Source organism: Diceros bicornis, chromosome 29 (genome assembly GCF_020826845.1).
Source record: "Diceros bicornis minor isolate mBicDic1 chromosome 29, mDicBic1.mat.cur, whole genome shotgun sequence".
Classification (NCBI taxonomy): Eukaryota; Metazoa; Chordata; class Mammalia; order Perissodactyla; family Rhinocerotidae; genus Diceros; species Diceros bicornis.
This window is the reverse complement of record NC_080768.1, coordinates 28,117,239-28,141,234: the sequence shown is the minus strand read 5'-3', so window position 1 is coordinate 28,141,234 and position 23,996 is coordinate 28,117,239. Positions and strand designations below refer to the sequence as shown.

The following is a 23,996-nucleotide window of genomic DNA, read 5'->3' as shown; positions in this document are numbered from 1 at the left end:
TGTCTTATCATTGCTTCCTTCATCAGCATTAGTAATTTTAATAAGTTTATTAACAATTCAAACGAATCTAAGTAGTAGCCAAAATGCACAACTCTGCATCTGCTCAGTCCCAAAACAGCAAGGCAGACCTCACTGATCTATACCTATAAGGCCTAGGGAACTACGTGCTTAGTGTATACTAAAATACAGAACACAGGTGACACACTTCCAGCTGGAAGGATCAGAGAAAACACATTAGCATCTGCATGGGAACTCAAAGGATAGGTAGGATTTTATCACATAGACATAACAGGTGACGTGGATAAGTGTTATGGGCAGAGAAAAGCATTAAAAAACGCAATGAAGAGGGGGTGAGCATGGTGTATTCTGGGAGAAGGGTGAGCCAAAATTGAACAGGTAGCTGAGCATCAAACCATAGGGGGCATCAAAAGTCACTGGCTCAGGAATTTAGCCTTGATTCAACAGGTAAGGAGTAACCACTGAATTATCATCACCACATTTTGTTTCTACTTATTTATTGTAGTGTGTTTTGTGTGCCTTTAGTCAGTTCCCTCCACACAGCTTTACTGACATACAATTGACATAAAACATTGTTTAAGGTGTACAACATGTTGATTTGATACACATATATTGCAAAATTTACCACTTTATCTTTAGCTAGCACCTCCATCATGTCACATAATTACCATTTCTTTTTTGTGATAAGAACATTTAAGATCTACTCTCAGCAACCTTCAAGTACATAATACAATATTGTTAACTATAATCACAATGCTGTGCATTACATCTCCAGAACTTATTCAGCTTCTCTCTGGAAGTTTGTACCCTTTGACCAACATCTCCCCACTTCCCCTAGCCCCCAGCCCCTGGTAACCACCATTCTAACTCTATGAGTTCGCCTCACCCCCACATTTTCTATTCCTCTTCTCTACTCAGGCTGATACAATATGATTGAGCTCCTCATTAGAAATCATGTTGCCTCTTAAAGAAAAATTCAATGCTCAACTGTTAACCATGTATAAATATGGAAGATTTTTCCTCAGTGAGAAATACAGAGGGGCCAGCCCCGTGGCTTAGCGGTTGAGTGCGTGCACTCTGCTACTGGCGGCCCGGGTTCGGCTCCCCAGCGTGCACCGACGCACCGCTTGTCCGGCCATGCTGAGGCTGCATCCCACATACAGCAGCTAGAAGGATGTGCAACTATGACATGCAACTGTCTACTGGGGATTTGGAGAGAAAAAGAGAAAAAAAGGAGGAGGATTGGCAATAGATGTTAGCTCAGGGCCAGTCTTCCTCAGCAAAAAGAGGAAGATTGGCATGGATGTTAGCTCAGGGCTGATCTTCCTCGCCAAAAAAAAAAAAAAAAGAAATACAGAGAATATTTTCTAGAATCCTAACATTTTCCATTGATTCTGGTTGTGAAGAAGCACAAATCAGCAAGCAAGACCCTTTAATTGATCCAGCACAGTATACAGTAAAATGTCATGCCATTTGCAAGTAGGTGTGTAATAAACGCTATGATGATGTAAATAAACAGCCCCAGAATCATGAATGCCCTATTTTATTATTTGCTTATTCATTCACATTTTAGATAGCTTTATTGAGGTATAATTGACAAATAATAAACAGTATTATCTTGTTTACAATTTGGTAAGTTTTGATATATGTATAACCCGTGAAACCATCACAACAATCAACATAATGAACGTATCCACCACCTCCAAAAGTTTCCATGTGCTCCTTTAATCTTCCTCCCACCCTGTCCTACCATCCTCATCCCCAGGCAATCACTGATATGCCTTTTGTCACTACAGATTAGTACATATGTTCTAAAGTTTTATACAAATAGAACCATAAAACATGTATCCTTTTTGTCAGGCTTCTTTCACTTCAGCATAATTATTTTGAGATTCATCCACATTGTTGCATGTATCAGTAGTCTATTCCTTTTTATTACTGAGTAGTATTCTGTTGTACGGATACATCACAGTTCATTTATCCATTCACTTATCAATGGGACATTGGGGTTATTTCTAGTTTTTGGCTTTTACAAATAAAATAGCTATGAACATTCACGTGTCAATTTGTACAAGTCTTTGTACGGACATATGTTGTCTTTCTTCTTGGATAAATACCTATGAGTGAAATAGCTGGATGATACGGCAGGTATACGCTTAACTTTAAAAAAAAAGAACTGCCCTTCAATTCCTTTTTTATGGCCTAGAATATAAGTGTTCTGTGTATATTTAAATGTGTATTCTGTTGATGCTGGGTGGAGTGTTTGTTTATACATGTCACTCAGGTCAAGCTTGTTCTTCAATATATCTTTTGCCTCCTCCCTTCTCCCTCAACTTAGCCAGTGATACATTCTTTCCAAGGAACTTTTATCAAAGCTAAGGCTGAATTACTGACAACTGCAAAAGACACGGACGATGAGGGAATCCTGCCACCCAGTGTGCCCTCCCTGCCATCCACTACTCTCTTCCCACAATCCAGAAAGTGAATGCTATCTGTTCTACTTGGCTGCTCTGGCCAGGACAACCTGGGCAGAGAGGTAATTCCAGCTTCCATTCATTCAGATTTTGAGTGGCCCTTATACCTCTGACACAATGCCAGATGCTGACTGGATTACAGAGATTTCCATGGAAATAATATGATAAGCAGATCCTATGTTTTAAACATTGGAGTACCATTTGTCCAGCAGGGAAGCTTAGCTATGTGACAGATATCAATTAGGATTTGGGGAGTTAACTAAGGAAATAAACTACCATTTATAGTCCTGTTCTAAAGAAAAAGGCTTTACAAATTTGCAAGTCAAACTATTCACCAACAAAACCCACCAGAAATCTGAGGGTTATCAACAAAAGATTACTTGATATATAAAGTAAGGTTCAATTACATCCATAAAATGTAATATTACGCAAACAGTAAAAATAATGTTCAAGGAAAAAGCACATACGGTTTGGTTTTTTTCTGTAAAACAAAAGAGCCAACATATACATGTATTTGGAAAGGGGAAAAAATGTCTTATAGGATATATATGCCAAAATGCTTATATTTATATGGTTTTGCCCTGAGTGGTAGAACAATAAGTGATTTTAATGTTTTTTATTAGCTTACTTGTATTTTCTATCTTTCCATAATAAGCATGTATTAGATACCATAAGTTTAGTTTGTTAGGTTGAGAATTGCCTAGATTTTTTTTTTTATTATTTTGCTTTCTTTAGGAAACTATCAATAATGTCAATATTTATATCAATAAAAATTGTTAAGTTTACGGAGGAAACTCTTTTTTATGTATTTCATATTTAAAAGTGAGAGATTCTTATCTTAGTGTCAACAGGAAACTGTTATACATGAACAAAAATTGAACTCCTGTTAGGCATAAGTTTGCCACTCACCCATAGATGACAAGAGGCTCAAACCAACTGTTTTGTTCACCGAATTAGAGACAACTAATATGTCTGGCATTTTATTTACTCATGGACACAACTTACATTTCCTAGAATCTAGTGAAGCTCATTATCGTCTCAGAAACCTGCCAGGATGTCTCACCTCCCCTTGAAGAGATATTCTCTCCTCTGACAGAACTGCTAGACTGACTAGGAGAAATGATTCTTAAATACTTACATTATGAATTTATGAGCACAACAAAAGGTCACTTAAATCAAGTGCTTGGAATCCATGTGCTTTGAATTCTTTCTAGACTGCCTCAGACTAGGAAACTTCATTAAGTTAAAAAAAAAAAATCCATGGATAATGAATAGAAAAAACTCTCCCTGAATATCTAATTCATGCTTTTCTACGATGACAGGGACTCAGAATCATGGAGCTATTTGAGAACATTTTAGTTTCCCTACTTGTCTCACCACCAGACTTCTTATCTGCACCATTAAATAGAAAGCTATTTTGTCTTTGCTATGTCTATAGAAATCACAAAAGTAAGGCATGATTCTTGCTTGCAGGGAGCTTACTGTCAGTGAAGGGAACAACGTGCAAATGACCTGTGATGACATAGGTCCTTTACAAAGTAACCAATTAGAACCCGAACAGTGAGATACAAGTTTGAGAGACCCGTAAATCCACAATCAGGTACTCAGAAAAAAATGTCCCCCCAAAATAAGAAATGAATGAGGCCAAATAATCTTTGTGGCAGGTCAGTCATTATTCAGGGCAGCCCTTAACTTACCAGCAGAGTCTATAGACACAGATGTGCTGGCACTATGCCTTCAGCATCACAGATGTTTACTGTATCAGACACATGGGGAAACACATTTCTTACTCAAGGACACAACATGCCTCATAGAAATTCAAGACATGAAGCTGCTGACAGCTCTATCCCAAAGGGACTCTAATGGATTCTGTGGATGTACCTCCAACTTCATTCTTACCCCAACAGGACTGAAAAAGAATAAACGCTAGGAGAAATTGTCCTGCAGAGGCCACGGTTACATTTTGCATAAAACTAGACATGTGTTCTTAAATGGCACTGCCAGCTCCCACTGGGAAAGATAAGTGACATTTCAGTGACTGACTTCTAATTTAATAAGCTCGAATTCAATAAGTAAAGTCACTGTATCAGTCTTGAGCTTTCCTGGATAGAAAGGCCAAAACAGGCCTTGAAATGGAAAAGCCCTGCCTTTAATGAAGAACACACATTATCTTGTAGGTAATCTAGACATTAAAATAAAAAATATAGACACATGCTTATTAATTTCAGTACCTAGCAGAGAATAATCACACACACTTTTCAGCAAGCGGCCACATCTGGTAAACTCTATAGTGTCCAAAGACTACCGGCATTTTCTGTGTATGCCTTAGTTGTTTATAAAAAGGTCTTAGGGATCATCTCTAGCTGCTCTGAGCTGACCTCTTGAGGTTCCTCTTAAATTCAAAGGACTGGGAAAGGCAATTTCTCATTTTCTAACAACTCATGAATAACTGTGTCTAGTCACTCATTTGAAACATTCTAATGAGTACAACCCATGGGGGTGCTTCTATGATCATCTATCCTCTGCAAGCTTTCTCTCCATCTACCCACATTCTTAAACATACAAATGTAGACTCCAAGGGAAGCTTTCAAATGTGCGCTATGTTTAAATCATTCTTTTGGAGTAACCATTCTTTGAAACACACAAGTCAAAATGCACAGATAGGGATCTTTCTTTCAAAGGGCATTTTAGAGTTTGAAGGCTCTTTTTCTGCAGAGTGTAGCACAGTCCTAGGCACAGCGTATATACTCTATAAATATCTCTTGAATTACTTTAGCAATCTACAGAATAACATTGTGTATTCACAGGAGACAGTACAGTGTTTGCTTGCGAAACACCTTTGGTGAGGACATGGCAAACAAAATGAGGCAACCACATCTTCCAGTCACAATCATAACAGTACAGTTACAACACCACCAAACGATAAAACGTTATATGACAAAAAGGCAGAAGAGATTAACATTACAAGAGAAAGAAATTTAGAAGAGGAAAAAGAGAAATTAAATAAAAAAACAATCAGAATCAAAAGAGAAAAGTGAAAAAGAAAAACAGACTGGGCCGGCCCCATGGCTTAGCGGTTAAGTGCGTGTGCTCTGCTGCTGGCGGCCCGGGTTCGGACCCCGGGCGCGCACCAACGCACTGCTTCTCTGGCCATGCTGAGGCCGCGTCCCATGTACAGCAACTAGAAGGATGTGCAGCTATGACATACAACTATCTACTGGGGCTTTGGGGGAAAATAAATAAATAAAAAAAAATTATAGAAAAACAGACTGAAATTGCAACAACCCCAAAAGTCAAAAACAGACAATAAAAAAATTCAGGACTACACCCCCTTCAACAAAGACAGAGTGATCAACATACGGATGCTAGTAAAATCGCTCACATTTCAACTGACATAGTTAGGTATAAATAATTTCTATTTCAAACGTAAATGAGTAATCTTTGAAAAGATGCTCAAACTCACTAACCTGCACATTTAAAATGGTGAGTAGATGTCTATATCTACTGACACAGAACAAGCTTCCTGGTTATTAAGTAAAAAAGCAAGCAATAGAAATTGCCAGTAAACCCAGTCTAATTCTCTCAGTGTCTTCGTAAATTAGAACATGATCAAATAAAAAAAAGTACTGAAAGAATGTATACCAAATTACCTATATGTTAATAGTGGGGAGGGAAGGTGGGATTACAGAGAACTTTCATTTTTATATTTATACACTTCGGCATTTAAATATTTATAAGCATAAGATTTTTTTTTTTAAAAAAAAGAGAATAAACACAAGCTGAAATATACCTCCTTCCTTTGAAAATATAAACCTTGGGTCTGCCTATCCATTTTGTCTTTAGAAATTCTCATTTTCCTGCCTGTCCTTGCTCCACGGGGACAAGCTTGATCTAGTAGAAATAACACATCCATGAAACTTGCTTCACATTTCAATTCTGACTATCAGTCAATGTTTGTTTTTACTTTAAAAATAAAATCTAACCAAAAAAAAGGGCACCAGTGACTTTAAGGTAAAGCCTTAGGAGCAGGACCATCCTGGTTTCAGTTAAAGGGGTGTTCTTGTTTGTGACCACCCTACTTCCCACTAAGACAAGAACAGAGGGATCACTCACTCTCTAACATCTAAGGTAGTGCCATCTCTTAGATGACCATGAGAGACCATGTAATATAAATGATCCCAGGGAAAGAGAAGTTAAAAAGAACTCCACAGGGGCCTGCCTGGTGGCGTAGCAGTTAAGTTCGTGCACTCTGCTTTGGTGGTCCGGGGTTTGCAGGTTCGGATCCCAGGCATGGACCGTATGCACTGCTCATCAAGCCATCCTCAGGCAACGTCCCACATAGAAACTAGAGGAAGATGGGCACAGATGTTAGCTCAGAGCCAATCTTCCTCTTTTTGCTGAGGCAGACTGGCAACAGATGTTAGATCAGGGCCAATCTTTCTCATCAAAAAAAGCACAACTCCACGTATCTGTGCAGCATAAATCCCATATAGCTGAGTTGTGTTAACACACAAGGTGGGAGTTCCAGAGCCCTGTTCATAAGTTTTACACATTGGTTAAACTATTTCACTCTTTTTAAATAAGGTATGAATGGATTTAGTTCTTTGCTTCTTTTGTAAATACCAGCTGAAACACCAAATTGCAAGACTGAACCCTGCTGAGGACTGCTGGTCATCTAGTTTCCAAAGAAGGCTTTGTTGACCTGCTATGATTTCCCATTCATGTCTTGCCACCATGAAAATGGATTACCACAATCATTAAAATGGTCTGCTAGGCTTTTAATTCTGGTTGCAGCTTAGTAGAAACTGAAAGGCCTTTGGTCAAGCTCCAGTTTCTTGTTGGCACTGGCTTCAAGATGGAGCATGTGGTCAAGTTCCTTTTTCCTAACAATGGCCACCTACTGGACTTAAAGCCTCACTCCTCTTTTAGCCCTGGGAAGGTATGTTTTGGTTCAGGAGGCCAGGTTGCTACAGACACCACGGACTGACTAACCATAGGATAAAAGGGTCACTACGCTGTGGTTATGGACTCCCAGGTTTGTTTTAGTTTTCAACTGATAATGCTCTTTCCTTTCTAAAGGAAAAAGCCACATAATTATCCACAATGCACACCTCCCTATTTTTGAAGGATCCACTAGTGATATCCTACTGGATTGAGATATTCAGTTGGTTGACCCTATCTATAGAATAACCAAATTTATAGCCTTATTTAGGGCCCAGGGGTCCCTTTGCGAACGTGATCAGAAAGTTTCCAGTAGTATCAGAGAAAGAAGGAAGACTCATGGGAGGCACATGTAGAAGAAAGAGGAACGCCACATTCCATAAACTCATATAGGCAGGGCTCAGAACATGCAGAGGGAATTGGGACAGCAAGTGAGTTCTAGGTACGCCATGCCACTGTGTTCATTCTTTTATTTATTTATTTTTGCTGAGGAGGATTCGCACCCTGAGCTAACATCTGTTGCCAATCTTCCTCTTTTTTTTTGCTTCAGGAAGATTAGTCCTGAGCTAATATCTGTGCCAACCTTATTTTGTATGTGGGTCGACAAGTGGTGTAGGTCCGCATCCGGGATCTGAACCCGCAAACCCGGGCTGCTGAAGCGGAGCACGCCAAACTCACCCACTACGTCACAGCGCCGGGCCCCACTATGTTCATTCTTTGAGTAGTCTAACCCAGCCTAACCCAATGTTGATTTATAATCAGATGGTCTCATAATCTCTAACTTGGATAGGACTTCTTAGGACCAAAGTTCAATCTAGGCCATCCCTTGCATCTGTTATATACCTAAAAGGAAAACAGACAAACGGAGAATTTCTAAGGTTTGAAAATGCCCAAGTTTAGGCAAGAGATGTGTCTGTACATATAAGCACTTAACCCCATTATTGAAAAATTTCCTTAGTGTTGTCAGACACAAAGGGAGGTGGGTACCAGAGGCAAATTGGGAATTTAGGGTTTGAACTAGGCTAGATAGGAAACTAGATATATATGTATGTGCATGTGAGAACTTAACCTCAATATTAGGAAATTTACTGAATGCTGTCAAACACAATATATGGTTGTCACGCCCTTAGAGGTCAACAAGAAGTTCCTTATAAAGGCAGGAAGCTTTACCCCTTAACTTTGGTCCTGTTCTTACCCCACCCTGGCTTCCCGTAGTTCCTTTAGTCTACTTTCTAATGGCTTATTCTGTTTCAACCCTGGTTAGCCCAGGGAATCTTACTGTTCATTCAAATACACTGTTTACATTGCTAAAACATTAAGATTTTTAAATGTATACATTAATCCAGTGTATTTTAAACTGAAGTTTGCATTCTAATTTCCTAATGTGCACTTGCCCTTGTTTTAATCCTATAGAGTATCCTGAAGTTGAATGTCAAAAAGATCACCTGGGCTAACCCAAAATACAGACTTTTCCACGGGCTAACACAATGAAATATAAGCAGAAAATATAAAACAGATCTTATCAAAATTCTAAGATCGCTCTTTCTTTCTCCTTCTACATAGTTTGGGTAATTGTTATTTTATGAAGTAGATTTGTTCCAAGAAAAAAAGCCATTCCACTTCTCCCAAACTACACAGAAAAAACTATTGCAGAAAAAACTATTGCAGATGGTACAGAGTGTTCTTCATGGTCACTTAAAGTGCCTGGGGGAAAAAAAAAAAATCAAACAATGGCAGATTAGGGTCCCAACAAAGCCCAGGGCTCTAAAGTATTTATTGCTTTTGATACTAGCAGTGGACAAACTCCATCTGAGGAACTAGATCCCATTGCCAACTTAGTTTGCAATGCATCCTTAATAACCATCTACAGTGCCTCATAGTTTCAACAACTAGAAAAGGTGTGAGAATTGCAAAACTAGGAAGCTGTGAAAAAAAGGTTTGCTTTCCAATATTTAGTCATGGGAATGACCCAACATACACCTTAAAATTCTTTGGTACCAGGTCAGCTCAGCTCCAGAATGCAAGTTCTTTCCCATACAACATGGTGAGCACCCCAGTACTTAGCAGTAGGTGCTAAGTTTCTGTAGAATGAACTAAATGAGTGAATGTAAAAAATAAGTTACAGTACTAGGAACGAGGCATAAAAGACGGAGCCAGATAATCCATGAATATCCAGATATGGATAAGTATGAAGAAGAAATAGTCACTCTGACTTTTAAATATGCATTTAAGAGGTTAAGTACTCAAGGCAGCAGGGCATATGCAGTGGAAAAACAAAAGGATTCACATGGAGCCAGGCTGATGGGATTTAAATCCCAGCTCTGCAACTCACTAGCTATGCACCTTGGAAAAGTCAGTTAACCTCTCCGTTCAGAAGCTTCTTCATCTGGAAAATGGAAACAATAATGGTACCCCCACTTGCAGCAGTTTTCAAATATGACCACGAATTCTTTGATACTCTTCCCCCTTCAGAGGTGGAACTTAATTCCCTCCCCCTTCCATGTAGGCTTCACTTTGCAACTATTTTTTTTTTTTTTTTTTGGCTGAGGAAGATTCACCCTGAGCTAACATCCGCTGCCAATCTTCCTCTTTTCGTATGTGAGCTGCCACCACAGCACGGCCACTGACAGATGAGTGGTGTAGGTCCGTGCCAGGGAACCGAACCTGGGCTGCTGAAGCAGAGCGCGCCGAACTTAACCACTAGGCCACTGGGGTTGGCCCACCACTCACTTCTAATGAACAGAATGTGGCGGAAGTGACAGCGTACGACTTGTAACACTAGGTCAAAAAAGGCACTCAATAGAAGAAGGCTCCTGTGGATCATTTGCTCTGGGGGCAGCCAGTTGCCATGTGGTGATGATACTCAAGAAGCTCTATGGGGAGGTCCACGTGATAAAGGACTGAGGCCTCAGGCCAAAAGCCATCTGAGTGAGTCATCCTGGAAGCAGATCTTCCAGTCCCAGTCAAGCCTTCAGAGACTGCAGCCCCTGATGAAAATGTCTTGACTGCATCCTCATGAAAGACTCTGAGCTAGATCCACCTAGCTAAGCCACTCCTAAATCCCTGACCCTTAGAAACCATAAAATAATAAACGTTTGTATTTAAGCTGCTAAATTTGGGAGTAATTTCTTACACAGAGTTGTCGCAATGATTAAATAAGTTAATAGATATAAAGTGCCTCGAGTTCAGTGCCCGGTTCACCGTAAGGGTTCAGAAAATGTTATCTATATAAAGCTGGCTTACAACATTCAAAAAGAAGACACATTTTCATGCTCCAAAGCAACTCAAAGAGACGCTGCAACTGACAATGTTATCATGCAACTGTTAGACACAGGCTTAAAGTGGACAAGAGGCAAAATAAAAATAAGTTTGCATACTAAAAGGAACTAACATGCGTAAGTTTCACTAGACGTATTTTCCACATTATGAACCCTAACAGTGTCACTCAAAGTCCCTTCACTACCATCTCTCTCTTTCTACCTCTGTAGAAGGCGATAAGCAAATCCCATTCTGACCAGCACCCCACCCTCCTGCTGCTCATGCATCCTCCTAAACTCCTTTTCTCTTTCCTTTCTTGCTTGTTAACTTTTGTCACATCAGCAAAATCTCTCTTTTCATTCTATTTCTGAAATTTGAAAAAATATCAAGGCTGATAGGTTTAAGCATTCCTATCAAGGAAAAGGAAAAAGAAAGTAATAAATTTTGAAGTGATATCAAGTAAATCATCAATCTCTAAAATCTTCAATTAAACTTAGACATAATAATAACACCTGCCCTCATCCTACCTACTCTGATGGGAAAATTAAAGTACGAATTAACTTCTTGATTAAGTATCAGTATTCAAGGTATATTAAAAGTATATTTTACAATATTCCTAATTTGTTTAATCACTACTTTTTATTGTATATGATATTTTAGCTACATTATACATTGATTAATATCCATAACTCATTAAATCATCCATGTGATTAATATCCATACCAGATTGTATCATCTCATACAATACAAAAATAATGACAATACCAATGCTGGCGAGGATGAGGAGAAACTGAATCGCTCATATACGCTGCTGGTGGGAATGTAAAAAGGTAAAACCAACTCTAGAAAACAGTTTCTCGCAGTTTCTTATCAAACTAAAAATGCCATTACCATACAACCTAGTAACCACTGCAGTCTTGGGTGCTTATCCCAGAGAAATGAAAACTTATGTTCACACAGAAACCTGTACACATCCATAGATGCTTTACTCATAAAAGCCAAGAACTGGAAATAAGCCAGATGTCCTTCAATGGGTGAATGGTTAAACAAACTGTGGTACACCCATACCATGCAATATCTTTCAGCAATAAAAAAGATTAACGCAAACAACTCGGATAAATCTCAAGGGAATTATGCTGAGTAAAAAAACCCAAATCCTAAAGGTTACATACAGCATGATTCCATTTATATAACATTGTTGAAATGACAAAATTATAGAGATGGAAAGCAGATGAGGAGTTTGTAGGAGTTAGGGACAAACGGGGAGTGAGGAGGAAGGTGCATGTCATACAAAGGCAATGACAGGGAGCCTTGTGGTGATGGGACTGTTCTGTATCTTAACTGTGGTGGTGGGTACACAAACCTACACATGTGATAAAACTATATAGAACAAAATATACACATGTGAAACTGAGGAAATCCAAATAAAATGGACTGTATCAATGACAATTTCTTGGTTGTGATATTGTGCTATTATTTTACAAGATGTTAGAATTAGGGAAAACTAGGAAAGGACACACAAGGTCTCTCTATATTACTTCTTAGAACTATATGTGAATCTACAATTGTCTCAAAATAAAAAGTTTGGTCAAACAAATTTAAGTTTACATTTGAAAAAACTTTTTGACATAAATAATTATATAAACATTAATCAAGAGATTTATATCAGTAAGCTAGGCAGTGAAGCTATATAGTTATGAATTCATATGCACTTCTATTTTAAAGTCCTACAAGATTGATCTTTTTCCTATTAACTTTTTAATTGATAAGACTCAGTATTATAAAAGACACCAGAATGAAATAAATGTGACTTTTTGGGGAAAAAAAGTATATTTTACTCAATTTATAATTTTCCTGATTTGTTCAATAACTACTTTTTATTGCAGTATATGATATCTTAGTTATGTTCTACTTTGATTAATATCCTTATCTCATTCCAGATCATCTCACATGATATAGAAAATAAAAAATAGCAAATATATAAATTTAAAATATTCTAAACTACTAAAGCGAAAAGACTATGAGGGCTAAGCTCAGGGAAGTCCGCAGAGCACAGATATATAGCAAGGCTACATTTTCTATTAACAGGGATTTAGTGAACTCACTACTAAGAACCACCCACTTTTCTAAACCTGTTTCTACATGAAAATTCATTCAGCCAATATTTGTTTGCATTTAAAATACCACATGACTGAAATGCAAATTTTTCGAATACAACCTACTTTTAAGTCAGCTACTTCCTCTATTTTATAAACTAGTTAGTTTACTCTAAACACTGCAAAGCCCAGTGCTTATAATGCATTCTTCCAATAAAAGATCACCTCCTAGTTCTTCCAATAATAGGAAACTTCCAATTCCAAAACACATTTGATATATGTAGGCTACAACTAACAACCAGCCCCCAGCATACTACAGGCACTACCTCTCCACTGAGACATATTTGTTCGATTTGATAACTCCCTATAATTATGTCTGTTCACCATTTACATGGTCATTTAAATCAAGTCAATATGTGTATTACTTATATGTATGTGTAATTATGTAAAGGGACGCAGGTCTCAGAAGACTTGATATGATTTATAAGTAGGACTGTATGTGTCAGCTGGGAGCAATGAAAGATAAATAATAAATGTCAGAAAAAAAGAAATGGTGAGGTTTGAGGTTGAGAAACAACCTAGACTAACAAAAGTAATATATGCTTTTCAAATGGATCTAAAATATTTAAAAATTTGTTAGACATTTAATCCAGGTTCCCATAGCACTATAAACTTTTTAATTTCTATAACGGAAGGAAAAGACCACTAAATTAGTGGTTTAAATCACATTTCTGTTCCAAAACTAGCTGTTGAGGGCTTGGGCATTGAACTCTCTGAACCTCAGCTTCCTTATTTATAAAATGAATGCATGCAATAGTTGATCTCAGGTTCCATTCCAACTTCACAGGTATAGTGAAGGGAAAAGCTTTTGGTAAGGCATACTGGGGTCAAAGAACCTCAGTCAAGAAGACCTAGTTCTTGCCACTGAGAAATTCTCAATCAAGCCACTGAAATATATATTTCATTATATATTTAAGTATATTTAAATGGTATATTTTTACTTATGGTTCATATAATAAACAAAACAGAATGATGTCCTGAGCCACAAATTTAAAGAACTCAGCAGAGTTGTCAGTGCCAAACAAGGTAAACGGGCTCCAGAGTTACTGATGTGCAGTCAGTTCATCACAGACACTCTTGACCCAACCGTCATGATTCAATCTATTTGCGCTGGTTTTTTTCCCTGTGAGAGAGAATTATTTAGGAAAGCATGGTGTTGAAGTATATAAACTCTGGACCCAGACTGCCTATATTTGAATCCCAAGATCAACAACTATTAGCTGGGTGATCTTGGACAACCCATTAATAACTGGAGCCTCGGTTTCCTCATCTATAAAATGAGAGGTACATATAATAAAACCTACCCCATAGGGCTGTGAAGTGGATTAAATAAATGAATATTTGTAAAGCATTTAGAAAAGTGCCTGGCACATAGTAAGCACTATACAAGTTTTTGTTAAATAAGTAAAATAAATGTAACCGGTAAATTGCTGTCCAGTAATACTTTTTGCTGGCAGGGGCAGAATGAACACCAAAGAATGAAATTATTCAAATCCTAAAACTTAGGACTTCGTTTAGCCAGCTAAAGATACTTTGGAAAGTTACCCATAACAAAAGAGTTTTTCAAAAATAGCTATTAAGTTGAAAAAACACGACCACTGAACAAACTGCATACCACTTAAGACGACACAAATATTTCATTATTAATACTGAGTTTCCAAAGTACTTGAAATGCTCTTATTCACACTATGTCCACTACCTCTACTCCCTTTCAGGAACTTGGAAATCCTTTTTAAGGTTTAACGTGTGAATGAGAATACGCATTTGTAATAGAACATGTGTAAAGAGCACAAACAAAACAGTACGTTTTACAGAAACCAGCTTAGTATTTTCCATCATGTAAATTTCAAACAGCTCAGGCAGTTTCCAAAACTGTCCTTCTCTAATTGAGGAAGAATTCTCAGAATTGTCAGAACCCGGGGGCATGTGAAGGATCTTTCAGAGCAGACATGACTTGGCCTGTCAGTGATCTCCCTGGAACCTGGTGTGCCAGCCTAGCTCCAGCCAGAACACAGGTTAAGATACGCACAGCCAAAACAGTTCTCACAGCGCCAGTCTCTGTTCTAATATGACCAAATAAAGATACAACCAACTTCCCAGCTATGCTGTTCTTTAGTGCCAAAACTTCTCAATCATTCTTCCAAATGGCCATATCTAAGCTATAAAGTGTACTTTATTCAGAGCCTAGTGGAAGAATTTCCACGTTTTATTTATTTATTTATTTATTTATTCCTCCAAAGCCCCAGTAGATAGTTGTATATCATGCTGCACATCCTTCTAGTTGCTGTATGTGGGACGCCACCTCAGCATGGCCAGACAAGCGGTGCGTCGGTGCGCGCCTGGGATCCAAACCCGGGCCGCCAGCAGTGCAGCGCGCACTTAACCGCTAAGCCAAGGGGCCGGCCCTCCACATGTTTTAAATACAACAGAATATAAAATCTCACTAGAAATCTAAAAGACAGTATATGTATATATTGAAATACAATATACCCATGACTTTCAAAAAATCTTTTTAGTATGGTTAACACCAAACAGCACATGCAATATGCTTTTTTTGCTAACTAAAATCGTGTCACAAGTATTATGAACCCAGGGAAGATAAAAATGGATCCTTAACCTCATCCTCAACTGTTCAACACTATCCAAGTGTAAGCAGTGCTTGCACGACTGGCCTATAACCCTCAGCTGACCCTCTAAAGCAAGCACAAGCATCATTTTTTTCTCCAAATGCTTTAATCTGTACTGGTGTACACCATTCGTCAGAAATTTTAAATTTTATTTGCGAAGTCATCTTATGGCTCAAAGATGTTAAAAAACAGAATAAACAGATACACACACATACACACACACATATATTTGATTTTCAAAATGCATACTAAAAACATACACACAACAAAATTACTGCTTTTCTAACCTCACAATCAGCACTGCTAACAACATGCAGCAATTTCTTTCCACTACATCAAAACAAAATTCCAGAGCCCCTGGCCTGCAAATGTTCCACAATTATGATCCCCTCCTCTTCTGCAACTTTTCTTCCCCGGGCTCTACTGAGTTAGTCTTAACACCGTTATCTTGCCTCTTCTTGGCTAAAAGCCTTTTTTTTTTCAATAGTTATTCTTTTTGCATAGAAGGCTCACTTCTATGCAATTAAGTTTCCCCCTTCTCCAAGGAAGAAGCTTTCCGTGACCGCTCCAATTCTTTCCTTCCCTCTTTGTTGAACTCCTGTTGTACCATCTGCACCACAGTCATGTCTTATTCTGTTCTCTAATTGTTTCACAGGCTTTAGTTAAGTCTTTTCCAATTAAATTCCTTGAGAGCAGGCACCATATTTTATTCACCTATCACTATAATCTTGAATTAGGGATCTAAATTTCCTCAGATTAGGGATCTAAAGTTTCCTTCTGCATATCACATTTAAAGATGACGTACTCAGAGAAAGCCATAACTGGATAGCATTTAAATTATGTCACAGAAATGGTCAGGTTTTAATTGTAAAAGGAAAAGGTTCCTTTCCTATCTATCCACCAAAAACCATTAAGAATTTAAACCCATGAAATAATTCATAAAGTACACGAATTTGAGATTCCAAATTAGGTAACATTACCTAATTTAATCATGGATTTACACAAACAAATAATAGATTCAGTGATTTCTAAGACAGTAGCCTTAAGTATTTTATAATTTATCTTTTCGTCTTAATGCTCATGATACAAGCATTATTCTAATCCTAAATTAGAGGTCAACAGAATTTTGTTTCTTTCCAAAAACCAGTTTTCTTCTGCAAAGTTCAGAAAGGATGGCACATGAACTATTTAATTACAAGGAAAGAAAAGCATAATCCATTTCTCTAAATAATAATAACTGTAAAAATAATAAAAGTTTATCTCTGAGGTTAAAGCACATTCAAGAGTTAAATGTGAAGAAAAGGAGTTCTGGGATAAGAGATGGCAAACCACATATTTAACCCCTCCTCATCACCCCCCCCACATACATATACACACACGTGTTGGTGCAACGCCCCCTCAAGTATTCCTTGATGCTTCATCATTTCACCATCTTAGATCTTGTTTCCTCCACATGCAGAATGAACATAACACTTTTCATCCTTATGAATTTTCAAAGGAATATAAAAAATATGAAATAACTTATTAATCAAGTATTTTTAAACCCTTGACAAAAAATATTATGCAGTACTTAGTTATCCACATCTCCAATTTTCAATACTAAACTGGCAATCCTGAGCTGCCTCTCTACCGCTCTTGGGGCACTATATGTCCTAGAAAACAAAAAGGATGTCCAAAAAAACATAAGTTTCAAAAAATATAATCAGAAAGATAATCTGGGGGAAAGATCACATAATTCGGTGTTTCTTGAATATGCCGATCACAAGAAAGTCCAAGGTGTCTGTTAAAAAATAGATAGCTGGGATGCTCCTCCAGAAATTCTGATTCAGTTGATCTGGAGATGAGGGTGAGTCTGAATTTTTAACAAGCAAAACAGATGATTTTCCTGATCAGACATATTAGGGAAACACTGATATAACACATTACCAAATCCACAGGAAGGTTTTCTAGTTTTAAAAGAACATTCAATTATACTTAACTCCCACTGAGATGAGGCTGTGGCCCCTGAAAGCTCCTCACTGCCAAACGCCATAGGGCCTGCTGGGAAGACTTTGCTTGATCTTGGAGCAGAGGTCTTTGAGCCAGGCCCAGAGTGAATCTCATACAGACGGAGAAGAATTAGACTCTTAAGTCTGAGAAACAGAATTGCAATTATATTTTACGAGGTACTTCTACGTTTATTTAGAGGAAATCACTAAATCGGTGCTTAAATTAGTGACACAATGAACTGTCACTGATTCTTTACTGAAAATAATGTAATAAGAGAATAATTCTCCTGAGACTTTCCTAAAGTTCTGAGAAGCTAAAAGTTTGTGAGTGTTTTGTTTTAGAAAAGTAGAATATCTAAGAAGCAGATCAACAAACCAATAGGCAATAATCAATCAATGAGAGCTCACTACTTGTTAGAAGTTGTAAAGCAGTATGCTCAAAGTTGAGTGTGCATTTTATCACACAGGAATTTATTAAAGTGTAGGTTCTGATTCAGTAGATCTAGTGTGGGGCCTGAGATTCTGGATTTCTAACTAGCTGTCAGGTCCACAGACCATACTAGAAAGATTCTACAGCAATGACTGCCCTAACTTTAATGTACGTAAGGATCACGGGGAGGATATGAAAGTGTATTTAAAATGAAGATTCTTGGTCGCCATTTCTGGATATTCTGATTAAGTAAGGCTGGGCCCCTGGAATCTGCATTTTTAACAAAGGCCCTAAATGATACTGATATAGGCAGCCCACAGAACACACACTGAGAAATACTGCTACAGAGGTCACACAGATCAGTCAAGTTTGGTGTCTCTTTCTGAGGAATTTACAGGGTAGGGGAAAGAAGACATCTGTGCCAAATAGCCATATTTCAAGGCAGTGTGAGATACTTGTTAAGAACAGTACTCACAATTTGCTCTAAAGTTAGGAGATATCGACATTTTAGGAAAGAAAAGATTTTCAGTTTTGATTAGCAAACGGTAACCATTAGGTATGAAAAGGATAGTTTTTAAACAAATAGCATAAGCATCCCTCATATGACATAAATGCCAGGAGTCAGCCTCCCACACTCTCTGATATAATAAATGGTTTGATGCTAAAGCTAACTGTCCTGGTATATGTCCCACAGAAAACACTACAAAACATCTGACTGACTGGCAGGAATTTCAGGCATAAGAACCATTTGGCACTCTTCCCCACCCAGGCATCATCACAGAAGGCAAAGATGACAGAATTACAGGAACTATACCAAAGGAAAAGAAGGATCATTCCCATACACTAACAGGAAACAAAAAACCTCTTGTGGGGGTGGGTGGAGGTGGGGAAAGCTAATAAATCTAGCTGCAACGATCTTGTTCCTCTAGCATCTGTACAAAATGCCAGCGATGAATAGGTAACTCCAACCTAGTGATTCTCGACCTCGCCGCCGTGCGACATCTAGCATTTTGTTTACTACGGTTTGGATGCTTTCTCTGTAAATAGTAATACCCGGTACAATCATCTCTGCACATCAAACATGAACTACTCATCCCTTCCTGTTTTCCCATAGGCTGGACTTGATGGACTTTGGTTTCTTGGTCACCTCTGCACAGACATAACAGGCCTCTGGAACAGCCTTACTTTTCACTGATGACTGTAAAATACATTCTGATCACTGCCTTCCTCTTAAATTCAATCTATACTGAACTTAGCACAATACAATCTGTATTGATCTCTTAGAAACAGGAATGCAGCCTTGTTGAGGCAACTCACAAAGGAGGGAAGTAGAGTGATATGGAGGAAAAAGCACTTGACAGGGAATTATGAGTCTCGTATTCTAGTACTAATGACCTCTGACCATTGCTTCATCCCTAAAAATTGTCTATGGATGTGACGTCTTTCCGAAGATGTTTGAAATAATACTGTAATTAAAATAATGATGGAAAAGAAACACAGAACCAACCACTTTTTATGGTTCCAGGCTAATGACAATTCCTGAATCAACACTGCATCTCGCAGCTGCCTCATTGTGCATTCCTCAGAAGATGGGAGAGATTTGCACAATTAACAATTTGATTTTAAAAAACAAATGGGCTAAATGTCTCCGTAAAGAAAATTTGCTCCCAAACTCTGTGCAAAAATTTCTAGTTGTCACTTGTTCTCCATTCTTACCAGTATATCCATCACCAACAGATTGTTTTCTGCTGAGAAACATCAGTAAAACGGTAGTGTTCCCTGAGAAAAGACACTAGCCCCATCCACACTTCTAGAGTCTGAAATAACGCAAACTATTTCCAAAGAGAAAACTGTCTGGGGGGAGGGGGAGATAATAACCCATATATATCAAAATCTCAACTTAGATCCTGTGCGAACTGTGAAAACATTCTTGCTTTGCTTGACAGACAACCTTCACATGAGCTATATCGAAACATTCACTAAATAATGAAAGACATCTCAGTCTAGCCTAATCAACAAAGCCCCATGAGTACAGACCTGTGTCAATGGCGGAAGTAATACCTGATATACATGATTTTATACATGAAGTTTATTAGATATTAGCTTAGGGAGGTATAAAAAGAAACCTTCTGAAGCTCAGAGCACTGGGATGGCAGGTGTGAATCTGAAGACCTCAGAAGCTCAGGCCAGCAAAATGTGGTCTGCCTACTTCTGCTACAGAGCAGGTTACGAAAAGAACAAACTGCTATGTTGTAGCACCCAGGGCCTATTCAAGACCCCTGGCATTCCTCCTGGCATGCAACTGATTAAATATTCTACCTACAGGGCTTTCAAAGCAGTCTACTTTTAAACAAATATTAAAATGCTGGCGAGTCACTATGCTTATTGATGTTTTCTACTCATTTTAACATATGTAGTATGATTTTTACTAAAGAAATACACCTGCCTTTCATCAGTGAGTATCATAAAAGGCTACGGAAAAATAATTTTACTCTGAAGTTTCTCTATTTTTAAATGAAAGGTTTTCCTTCAGTTTAATAAAACATATTTTTATTGCTTTCAGGCAATGGGAAACCAAATAAAACCAAAAGTGACAGATAAATTAATAGCTACATTTATTCATGTTGTTATAGAAAACTATGCCAGCTTTTAGAACTCTAGTTATTTTTTCACAGTCATGCAGCTCTGGAAATATTATGTAGCATTTTATGTGATGTGATCATTTATGTGATGACTTCTGCCCATTCAATTGTCATGAATTCCAAGGCAGGAACTGAGACTGAACACCTGAGCTGGTTGGAGGGACACTACCAAAAGTTGCCATTCGCTCACCACTTGGAGCTCCCAGCCAATATCACAGGTGTGGGCATGGTGTCCTGCTTACACCCTCCAGCCCCTACTTAAAGTGACCTCTGATGGTGTCTGTCCTACCCTCCTCCTCAAAGTCTAGTTCTGGGTAAAAGGAATAAAAGCAAACAGATCAAGTTGTAACCATTCAGAGTTTCCACCAGACTGAAACTAAGTCTACTTGGTAGAGAATATCAAACCCAAAGTAGTCCATCCATAAGTTCATTTCACATTAAACTGCTTAATTATTAATCCTTAGGAACAAGCCTGCAAGCGATTAAATATTCTAGCTCCAGGGCTTTTAAAGCATTCTACTTTTAAACAAATATTAAAATTCTGGCTAGTAATCGTGCTTCTTGATTGTAAAGTGACTAGATGGAGCAATCTGAAATTCTGAAATATTAATCCATTCTCCCATCCCTCATTTTAAGAGGAAAGTTATTTGGGAGAAGGAAACCGTGCATTAATTTATTTTGATGTGATGACCTGCCTTCCATCTATCTGTGTCCCTTGTAATACCTCCATTTGTTTAAAAGAAAGATAAACTATTCTTTAAAAAGGCTTGGAGCCCTGCTTCTAAACAGGACATCCTAGTTGACTTGCAGTGTAACTAAATGTAAATTGTAATTTTTCATGATTTTCTGTTGAAACCAAATTCTGCCCATAAAACTGTAGATCCTGGTCCTGAAGGAGTTCTTTCTAAAACAACGGAAAAGTACTGTGAAAGACAAAATGCCTAAGAGACAATGAGAGGGGCAGAAACGCCCTAGAATCTGGCCTCCAGTCTCACAAGAGCAGTGATGCTCCTCCAGTGAATCTCCCTGCGGCCCAGTTTCTCCCTGTGTGAGGTAGAGGTGACAGTGCTTGCTTCTGTCTCCTCCTGAGAGGAGGTAGTATGTGAGGAGGACAGACTTCATGACCTAGCAAGAACTAAGAGACGGAGGAACAAAGGGGACATTATTCAAGTTGCTTCAGAACATGAGAATACAAGACTAAGTCAGAAAAGGAGGATCATGTTAGAGAGTCTTAGTATTTTAACTAAAAACCCAAGTTTAAAAACACTATGAAGTTTGTTGTCTTTCACATTTCCTTTCTCTTACTTTATTTCTCCTTTACTTTCATTCTCAATTAGGCTCAAAGCATTTAAGGAATACATGCCACAATGGTAAACTGTTCAACAGCCTGAGAATGTGAAATTAGCCCTGCTCTAATCACTGTTTTCCCTTGCAAAAGTTACCTTACCTATCATTCTTCTCTAGCATTCCTAGCTAGCAAGTGAACAAATAATATAATGTGCCAAATCACGAATTTCTAATCCTGACTTTAACTCCAGGGGTGAAGCAGGAAGGATGATGGCTAAGAGAAACAAGGGACAGAAAAGTTCCTCCTATGAGTATGGTCTCACAAAGTTTAGACAAATTGCATATGGAGAAGAAATGAAGGGTATATGCAGAGTGTGTAATACTTGCCAAACATACCACCAAGTATTTCACTACATGTACTATGTATTTAATCCTAACTCCAAGTAGATAAACTAGGTCCTATTTCTGTCCCCATTTTATAGATGAGGAAACTGAGGCTCAGAAAGCTTAAGCAACTTGTAAGAAAACTAGAAAGTGACAGAGTCAAGACTTGAACCTTGAACAAGACCTGACTCTTGAGTCCAAGAGCTCTACACCATTATACCCATTTCTACCCATTGCTCTCTCCATACTTTTCCAAATTCTTACCAATTTCTACCAACCACCTTCTCTTCTTCACACGCTGCTGCTTCCATCTGAAAAAATTCTATACTTGATAGGTGGTGCCTTTACTCGAATATGAGAGGCAACATAGTAAAGAGGGGAAGGAATGGAAAGGGAGCTGGTTCTAAGTACTGAAAACAGCAGGAGAGCTGATTCCCACCCAGTGGTAGGAAGGGCATAGGGGCCAAACAGTGGAATGCATCACCTTGCAGGCATCTTGGATTCTTCCACCAAGAAAGTTATTCTACACGTTAAAAATATATGCAAAGAAGAACTTCACACATGCTTAATATTACAGCATTAACACAAAATATGAAAAATACCAAACACAAGTAACTCTTCTAATGCTTTCCTAACAAAGCTAATTAGTTAAATGCTAATATTCTAATTAACAGAAAAGAATTATGCAAAAATTATCTAAAAATAGAAAACAGATCTAGTTTATTTTTTAATGTTTCATTGTGAATTTAACAGTGGGCACTGTAGTTGTAAACCATCTCAATTTTTGCTTGTTTGCTTTTCATGCCAGAGCCCTCTCACTTCTAACAACATGTGTATTCTCACAGAGAAAATTTAGGAACACTGAAAGACCAGAATATAGATTTCTTTCTTTGTGAGGAAGATCAGCCCTGAGCTAACATCCCTGCTAATCCTCCTCCTTTAGCTGAGGAAGACCGGCTCCAAGCCAACATCTGTTGCCAATCCTCCTCCTTTTTTTTTTTCCCCAAAGCCACCCAGTAGACAGTTGTACGCCACAGTTGCACATCCTTCCAGTTGCTGTACGTGGGACGCAGCCTCAGCATGGCCGGAGAAGCGGTGCGTCGGTGCGCGCCCAGGATCCGAACTCTGGCCGCCAGTAGCGGAGCGCACTTCACCACTAAGCCACAGGGCCGACCCCCAGACTACAGATTTCTGAGGCAAGAGGACAATATGAACTAAGAGGCTTTAGAAATCTCCTGTTTATACCAGGGAGCTATCTATAATTCATCATCTAGCAAAAAATGTAATCACAAATGAAGTATGTGACAGTGATATTAAGCATTATTTAAAAATTCCCCAAATAAATGCTATATGTCTTTTTTTTAAAATGTTTGTTTGTTTGTTTGTTTATTTAGTGAGGAAGATCAGAGCTGAGCTAACATCCATGCCAATCCTCCTCTTTTTCCTGAGGAAGACCGGCCCTGAGCTAACATCTATTGCCAATCTTCCTCCTTTTTTTTCCCCTTTTTCTCCCCAAAGCCCCAGTAGATAGTTGTATGTCATTGTTGCACATCCTTCTAGTTGCTGTATGTGGGATGCAGCCTCAGCGTGGCCGGAGAAGCAGTGCCTCAGTGCGCGCTCGGGATCGGAACCCGGGCCGCCAGCAGCGAAGCACTTAACCGCTAAGCCACAGGGCCGGCCCTATGTAACATTTCTTAAATGAGGCAGATCTATATTGCTGATATAGAAAGATGTCTAAGACACGATGCTAAGAAAAAAACAAAAAACGATGCAGGTGCAATTTTGTATACT

At 38.4% G+C, this 23,996-nt stretch overlaps 1 protein-coding gene across 3 annotated transcripts in view; it reads right to left on the bottom strand.

The window, feature by feature from the left end:
* Positions 1 to 23,996, bottom strand: part of RBPMS (RNA binding protein, mRNA processing factor) — a 175,580-nt gene that overhangs the window by 102,404 nt on the left and 49,180 nt on the right. The window lies entirely within an intron of this gene.